The sequence below is a fragment of the Capricornis sumatraensis genome, chromosome 4 (genome assembly GCF_032405125.1).
Source record: "Capricornis sumatraensis isolate serow.1 chromosome 4, serow.2, whole genome shotgun sequence".
NCBI classification, from domain to species: Eukaryota; Metazoa; Chordata; class Mammalia; order Artiodactyla; family Bovidae; genus Capricornis; species Capricornis sumatraensis.
In genome coordinates, this window is record NC_091072.1 from 13,993,552 (window position 1) to 14,002,732 (window position 9,181).

A 9,181-nucleotide genomic window follows, 5' to 3' on the forward strand; every position below is an offset into this window, starting at 1 on the left:
GTGGTTCTAATTTGCATTTTCCAAATGACTGATGATATTGATCATTATTTCATGGGGTTATTTATGTGATTCTATATCTTCTTTGGAGAAATGTCCATTTATATCCTTCGTAACTGAAGTGCTTGTCCTCTTATTATTGAGGTTCAGACATTACTTGTATATTCTAGATGCAAATCCCTTATCAAGCATTTGATTTACAAATATTTTACCTCATCCTATGAGTTGTTCTTTCATTTTCTTGATGTCCTTTGATATTCAAAAGATTTTAATTTCGATGGAGTCCAATCTTCTTTTCTTGTCTCACATTAAAGAAGTCTTTGGGACTTCCCTGGTAGTCCAGGGGCTAAGACCCTTAGCTCCCAATGCAAGGGGCCTGGGTTTGATTTCTGATCAAGGAACTAGATCCCACATGCTGCAACTAAAGATTCTGAGTGCTTTAGCTAAGACCCAGTGCAACCAAATAAATACAGGATTTTTTTTTTTAAGAAGTCTTTGCCTACTGTGATTTCTTCTAAAAGTTTCAAAATTCTAGATAGTGACCTACTTTGAGTTAAGTTTTGTTTGTGTATAAGGAAAGGATCTGATTCCATTCGCTTACATATGGATATCAGTTTCGGCACTTTGTAAAAAGACTATGCTTTCTTTCTTTAAACTGTCTCAGTATTCCTCGTGAAAAGCAATTGACCATAAATGGAAAGGTTTATTTCTGGCTTTTTAATTTTATTCTACTGATCTGCTCAATACCCTAGTAGCACATTTTGTTAAGGAGTCCACGTTAATTCAGAGCATTTGCTGCCCCAATGACATAATGACACTTCGTAAATTCTTGTCTGATTCTAGCACAAGGATTAAAAGCACTTTTTAGAAGACACTTACTCCTTGGAAGAAAAGTTATCACCAACCTAGACAGCATATTCAAAAGCAGAGACGTGACTTTCCCGACTAAGGTCCATCTAGTCAATGCTATGGTTTTTCCAGTGGTCATGTATGGATGTGAGAGTTGGACTGTGAAGAAGGCTGAGCGCCAAAGAATTGATGCTTTTGAACTGTGGTATTGGAGAAGACTCCTGAGAGTTCCTTGGACTGCAAGGAGATCCAACCAGTCCATTCTGAAGGAGATCAGCCCTGGGATTTCTTTGGAAGGAATGATGCTAAAGCTGAAACTCCAGTACTTTGGCCACCTCATGTGAAGACTTGACTCATTGGAAAAGACTGTGATGCTGGGAGGGATTGGGGGCAGGAGGAAAAGGGGACGACAGAGGATGAGATGGCTGGATGGCATCACTGACTCGATGGACGTGAGTCTGAGTGAACTCCAGGAGTTGGTGATGGACAGGGAGGCCTGGCGTGCTGCGATTCATGGGGTCGCAAAGAGTCGGACACGACTGAGCGACTGAACTGAACTGAGGGCAATGGGGCTAATTACAATAATGTGTCTGAACTTTGTGGGGGGTGGGGCAGTTTCTCATTCTCTGATGGAAGAATGCTCACTTTCTTCTGCATTAAAACTCATTCTGGGGCAGCAAGACCCAACGTATCCTTCACTGCCTTATCCATGGTGTTCCATAGGGTTTTGTCTCACCCTGTCGCTCAGGAGAATCTCCCTGAGGAGGCTGAATGCCCTTAAACCTGCTAAGTCCTCCTGTTAAAAAAAACTGAGACCTTTAACATCATTTTGAAGTGGATCTAAGGTTTGTGCAATAGGCTGCAAGAAGGGCTGAGCCAGAAGATGGTCCTGCTGTTGCCTTTCATCCATCTCAAGTATTACATGCTCACCCCTCCTTCCAAGTGAATCAGCTCATATGCTGGCAAAATGCTTGGGTTATGATGGTAGTGGCTCTAAATGTCACAGTTTTATACATGCACCTCTCTATAAGTATGAACAGTCTGAAATTTTACTTTACTTGCAAGTTTAAAAATAAGCTAGCTTGCTGCCTTCATGGTTGTTAGCAGAAGACAAGAAATCACTAATCAGAGAAAAAGGATGGTTTGTTATTCAAAGTAATAGCACTAGTCAGAGTAATAGAATTTGTTCTAGTTCAGTTCAGATCAGTTCAGTCGCTCAGTCGTGTCCGACTCTTTGCGACCCTATGAATTGCAGCACGCCAGGCCTCCCTGTCCTTCACCAACTCCCAGAGTTCACCTGAACATATGTGCATCAACTCGGTGATGCCATCTAGCCATCTCAACCTCTGTCGTCCCCTTTTCCTCCTGCCTCTAATCCCTCCCAGCATCAGGGTCTTTTCCAATGAGTCAACTCTTCGCATGAGGTGGCCAAATTATTGGAATTTCAGCCTCAGCATCAATCTTTCCAATGAACACCCAGGACTGGTCTCCTTTACAATGGACTGCTTGGATCTCTTTGCAGTCCAAGGGACTCTCAAGAGTCTTCTCCAACACCACAGTTCAAAAGCATCAGTTCTTTGGCACTCAGCTTTCTTCACAGTCCAACACTCACATCCATACATGACCACTGGAAAACCATAGCCTTGACTAGATGGACCTTTGTTGGTAAAGTAATGTCTCTGCTTTTTAATATGCTATCTATGTTGGTTATAACTTTCCTTCCAAGGAGTAAGCATCTTTTAATTTCATGGCTGCAACCACCATCTGCAGTGATTTTGGAGCCCAAAAAAATAAAGTCTGACACTGTTTCTACTGTTTCCCCATCTATTTCCCATGAAGTGATAGGACCAGATGCCATGATCTTCGTTTTCTGAATGTTGAACTTTAAGCCAACTTTTTCACTCTCCTCTTTCACTTTCATCAAGAGGCTTTTTAGTTCCTCTTCACTTTCTGCCATAAGAGTGGTGTCATCTGCATATGTGAGGTAATTCATGTTTCTCCCGGCGATCTTGATTCCAGCTTCTGCTTCTTCCAGCTCAGTGTTTCTCAAGATGTACTCTGCATATAAGTTAAATAAGCAGGGTGACGATATACAGCTTTGACGTACTCCTTTTCCTATTTGGAACCAGTCTGTTGTTCCATGTCCAGTTCTAACTGTTGATTCCTGACCTGTATACAGGTTTCTCAAGAGGCAGGTCAGTTGGTCTGGTATTCCCATCTCTTTCAGAATTTTCCACAGTTTATTGTGATCCACTCAGTCAAAGGCTTTGGCATAGTCAATAAAGCAAATAGAGATGTTTTTCTGGAACTCTCTTGCTTTTTCCCTGATCCAGAGGATGTTTGCAGTTTGATCTCTGGTTCCTCTGCCTTTTCTCAAACCAGCTTGAACATCAGGAAGTTCACGGTTCACGTATTGCTGAAGCCTGGCTTGGAGAATTTTGAGCATTACTTTACTAGCATGTGAGATGAGTGCAATTGTGCGGTAGTTTGAGCATTCTTTGGCATTGCCTTTCTTTGGGATTGGAATGAAAACTGACCTTTTCCAGTCCTGTGGCCACTGCTGAGTTTTCCACATTTGCTGGCATATTGAGTGCAGCATTTTCACAGCATCAGCTTTCAGGATTTGAAATAGCTCCACTGGAATTCCATCACCTCCACTAGCTTTGTTCATAGTGATGCTTTCTAAGGCCCACTTGACTTCACATTCCAGAATGTCTGGCTCTAGGTGAGTGATCACACCATCGTGATTATCTGGGTCATGAAGCTCTTTTTTGTACAGTTCTTCTGTGTATTCTTGCCACCTCTTCTTAATATCTTCTGCTTCTGTTAGGTCCATACCATTTCTGTCCTTTATTGAGCCCATCTTTGCTTGAAATGTTCCTTGGTATCTCTAATTTTCTTGAAGAGATCTGTAGTTACTTAAGGCTTTATCGCTACCAGGTGCTAAAAAGAGGAGCATGGTTCTCTTCATAGACCATGGATTGCAGAGCTTTAGGAACCCAATCTCCTACAATGGGTGTAATTGTATTTCCTGTTGTTCTGGAGGAAAATGCTTGCTCTACCATCTTAAGCTTTAATCAAACCTGCCTTTGCTCCAGAGGGTTCTAGAAACTGTCTTCTAAGACTGTTTGCTATCTAAACATCTGTAGAAAGATGATTTGTTTTGTTTAATTTTATTGAAGTATAGTTGATTTCCAATGTTGTGTTGATTTTTCTGTACAGCAAAGTGACTCAGGTATGTGTGCATGTGTGTATTCTTTTTCATATTCTTTTCCATTATGGTTTGTCATAGAATGTTGAATATAGTTCTTATGCTGTTCAGTATGATCTTTTTGTTTAATCCATCCTATATGTAACAGTTTGCGTTTGCTAACTCCAATTCCTTCCCTCTGCTACCCCCTCTCCGCCTTGGGTAAAATCACAAGCCTGTTCTCTGTATCTCTTTTTGATTCATAGATACATTGATTTGTATCATATTTTAGATTCCACATATAAGTAATATCATACAGTACTTGTCTTTCTCTTTCTGACTTACTTCACTAAGAATGATAATCTCTAGATCATATAGTTAACTTCTCTCCCTGGTAGGATCCTACCCTGTTTTACTTTCTTCCTTCTTTCCAGTGACAGATCGTTCCAGGGTTCTTTAGTTCAAGAGCCTTCTAAGTCAAGAAAAACTTTCTAGTTATTCTTATGAAGCAGTGATAATATTGACATCTATAACTATAAAGCAGTATAAAATAGCAAAAAAGAAAACCTATAAAACAGTATAAAAGAAAAAGACCAATATCACTTATGAATATTAAGGACAAACTAGTAAATTTTACTCGGGTAAAATGTTAGCAAACAGATTCAGTATCACCATGAGAATGTAGTACAGTATCACCAAGTGGAATGTATTCCAGGAATGCAGTTTAGGTTTATTATTAGAAAATCCATTGACATCATTTATTAATATATCTAAGGAAACAATTATATTTTTTTATATGCTGAAGCCTTTTACAAAATTTGATACCCACCCAAAATAAAAACATTCAATAAAATAGAAATTGAAGGCTACTTTCATAAAATCATAAAGTATGTGTAACTCATCCTAAAGCCACTATCTTACTTAATGGGCAAACACTAGAGGCATTTCCACTAGATTCAGAAGCAAGTCAAGGAGGCTACTTTTGCTGTTATTCAAATTGTATTTGAGATATTAGCCTATTCAATTAGACTAGAGAAACCAATCAGGGGCATAAGGAAGGGGGTTAACAAGTAAAACTATCTGTATTTGCAAGTTAGGGACATTCAATAAAATATCTGAACAGTACTCTTTGAAAGAAATGAATGGACTCTCACAGAGTTGGAGGGTACTAAGTGAAAGTGAAAGAAAGTGAAAGTGAAAGAAAGTGAAAGTGAAGTCGCTCAGTCGTGTCCGACTCTTTGCGACCTTGTGGACTGTAGCCCACCAGGCTTCCCCGTGCATGGGATTCTCCAGGCAAGAATACTGGAGTGGCTTGCCATTTCCTTCTCCAGGGGATCTTCCCAACCCAAGGATTGAACCCAGGTCTCCCACATTGCAGGCAGATGCTCCAATTAAATAAAAATGTGAGACATTGAATTATATCCTTGGAATGGGGGGTGAGGGGTGAGGGGAAGGAAGGACTATAACTGGGAAAACTGGTGAGATTTGAATAAGGTCTATAGGTTGGCAATATGACTGTGTCAGTGTAGTTTCTTGGTGTTGATAATTGTGCTCTGCTTAGGGATGAGTTGCTTCCCTGGTGGCTCAGAGGTTAAAGCGTCTGCCTGAAATGTGGGAGACGCGTGTTCGATCCCTGGGTTGGGAAGATCCCCTAGAGAAGGAAATGGCAACGTACTGCAGTACTCTTCCCTGGAGAATCCCATGGAGGGAGGAGCCTGGTGGGCTACAGTCCACGGGGTCGCAAAAAGTCGGACACGACTGAGCAACTTCACTTTCATTTTCTAGGGATGACTAGTTCAGTTCAGTTCAGTCGCTCAGTCCTGTCCGACTCTTTGCGATCCCATGAATCGCAGCACGCCAGGCCTCCCTGTCCATCACCATCTCCCAGAGTTCACTCAGACTCACGTCCATCGAGTCCGTGATGCCATCCAGCCATCTCATCCTCAGTCGTCCCCTTCTCCTCCTGCCCCCAATCCCTCCCAGCAAAAATATGGAACGCTTCACAAATTTGCGTGTCATCCTTGCACAGGGGCCATGCTAATCTTCTCTGTTTCCTTCCAATTTTAGTATATGTGCTGCCGAAGCGAGCACAGGTGGAGAGTATAGGGAAACTGTTTTTGCTACTGTTCTTTGTCTAAAATTATTTCAAAATGAAAACAATAAATGAATGTAGCCATCCCCCCAGCGGATTCTAATGCAGGCTAAAGTGTGAAAAAGAGTGCCCTGAGTTACAGTCCTGGTTTCTTTGCTCTGGCTGTATTTTCCTGTGGGGGTGATGGTCACTCGTTCCTATTTCTCAGGTGGGACAGTAAGAACCAGGTGGCTCTCCCCTTTGCTTTCCACTCTGGATCTGTGAAACGTCTTGCTTTATTGAACCAATATTTCATGCAGGTTGCCTTCCCCAAGATCTAGATTTTGGACAAAGATGAGAGAATGTTACAAAACTATTTGACCAATGTTCTTGAGTCATGTTTTCCAATCTCCTTATCAATACTAAAAAGCTAACATCTGCCTCTTCCTGATTCCATCTTTCCAAGGATTCTGAACTTGTAGAGTGGATACCTCCCTGTAACCCCAACACCTCAGTGAATTAGGTATGATCAAGAGATATGAAGTCACATGGTCAGTATAGGACATCTAGTTCAGGCCAGGCAGTTTCCTAAATTAATTCCTGTGTGCAGGTAGGAAGATACATTTACCAAAGGATAATAACTTGTCATTTAAAATAGATTGGGGAATATACCTAAAGCCATAGAGAAATGTCCTGAAAAATTCCAGGTATATAAATGTATGATAGAAGCATTATACACAAGTAAGTGAGGAAAGGAATAGTTTTTTGAACGTGTGCTGGGTCAACTGGATATTCATATACAAAAGAATAAAGAATGAAGTTGGGCCCTTTTCTTACATCATAAGCAAATGCTAACTCAAAATGTATCATACACCAAAATATGAGAGCTAAAACTTTTAAACTTTAAAAAGGAAATATAGGAGTCAGTTTTCATGATCATAGATTAGGCAAAACCTTCTTAGATGTGAATCTAAAAGCTCAAGTGAAAAAAGAAGAAAATTATCTGAACTTCATCAAAAGAAAAAAATCATTTGTGCTTCAAAGGAAGTGGAGACAACTTTCAAGATAGTAAAAAGCCCATAAAATGGGAATGAATACTTGCAAATCATTTATCTGATAAAGGAATTATATCCAGAATAGATAAAGAACTTCTACAATTTATTCACAAAATGATGCAGAAACAAATTTTAAAAGAGGCAAGGGATCTGAATGGACATTTCCCCAAGAAGCTCCACAAGTCATCAACTAGCATATGAACTGATACTTAACATCATTAGTTATTAAGGACATGAAAAGCAAAACCACCTTATGATACTACTTCACAGGCGCAAGGATGTGTCCAGTTAAAAAGTCTGATTACAAGTGTTGGCAAAGATGGGGAGAAATTAAAACCCTCATACATTGCTCTTAATGATGTAAAATGGTGCAGCTTTGAAAATTGTTTGACAGCTTCTGAGAAAGTTAAAAACAGAGTAACTGTGTACTACAGGAATTTCACTCCTCGCTTGCTCTCTCTCTCTTATACACACACACACACAAGAAAATAGAAAACATACATCCACACAGAAACTTGTACACAAGTGTCAAAGCATTAGTCACAGTATTCAAGAGGTGAAAATAACCCAAATAGTCCACTGATGGATAGATAAACATAGTATATCCATACAATGTAATATTATTCAACAGTAATTAGTACTGAAGTACCGATATGTGTTTATAACATAGATGAACCTTGAAAAAACATAGGTTAAATGAAAGAAGGCAGTCACAAGAACAAGTATCATATGATTCCAGTTAACCAGAACAGGCAAATCCATGGAGACAGAAAGCATATTAGTAGTTTCCATGCCTGGAGGATTGGGTGGGAGGGGAGAGGGGGCGGGAGTGACTGTTTCTTTTAGGGTGATGAAAATGTTCCCAAATTAATTGTGGTGATACTTCCACAGCTTTGTGACTACATGAAAAGCCATTGAATTGTACATTTTAAATGGGTGAATTATATGGTATATGAATTCTATATTCCTCTGAATATATGAATCAATAAATCTGCTTTAAAAAAAAAGACTCAAGGAAAGAAAAAAGCTTATACAACTCTATTAAAAACTTAACCTCAAAATCTTTAAAACATTGACCATGATTATTTCCAGGAAAGAAAACTAAAAGTTGTTATTTTCTTCATTACACAATTATTTTATTTTCTACATGCACAAACTATATTTTTAAAATAAGAAAAAGCTGAGATTTTAAATTATTAAAATGTGAGAAAAACTGGCAGTATAACAAGCTTCTCAGCATGCTTAAGACAGCTATGCATAGTGAAAAACATCAGTATGAAAGATCTGTTCATCACATCCTGGGATGACGGTGTCTCTGGACTGAAATACATTTGACCCAAGTTCTGGTTAGCTGTAAATGATTGACAGGCCAACGAGGGCCAATCTCGAGAAAGATCTGCTTTCTAAACACCACTTTGATTTGTATTGTGTAGCCTGGAATTGAAGTCACAATGCCTGGATCTGCTTGTTGTATGGAGGCTGCTGTTTCCTCATCTATAAACTGTGAGAGAAAATAAAGACATACCGTAGAATGCTGCTGCACTGGGGTTAGATCAGCGTGCAGAATCGGCCTTCCCTGTGAACCTGATAGAAATGCGAACTCCCGGCTTCACCGCAGGCCGCCTGAGTCAGAAGCTCCGGGAACAGGGGAAGTAGGCCAGCAATCTGTGTTTAAGCAAACCCTCCACTTGATTCTAACGCCTGCTGGGATTGAGAACTGCAGATCACATGATCTTCCTCGGTTTACAATGAAGTATGGTGTTTCCCTGGCGGCTCAGTTGGCAAAGAATTTACCGGCAATGAGAGAGACCTGGATTCGATCCCTGGGTTGGGAAGATTCCCTGGAGAAAGTAATGGCAACCCACTCCAGTAGTCTTGCCTGGAGAAACCCATGGGCAGAGGAAGGCTTCTCTGGTGGCTCAGTTGCTTAAGAGTCTGCCTGCAATGTGGGAGACCTGGGTTCGATCCCTGGGTTGGGAAGATTCCCCTGGAGAAGGAAATGGCAACCCACTTCATTGC

General features: G+C 40.3%; 1 non-coding gene across 1 annotated transcript; it reads right to left on the reverse strand.

Moving 5' to 3' along the window:
* Positions 1-6,020: 6,020 nt before the first annotated feature.
* LOC138079466 (U6 spliceosomal RNA) lies at positions 6,021-6,127 on the reverse strand. Its single transcript, XR_011144927.1, has one exon. It is a non-coding gene; the product is annotated as a U6 spliceosomal RNA (small nuclear RNA).
* Positions 6,128-9,181: the final 3,054 nt, after the last annotated feature.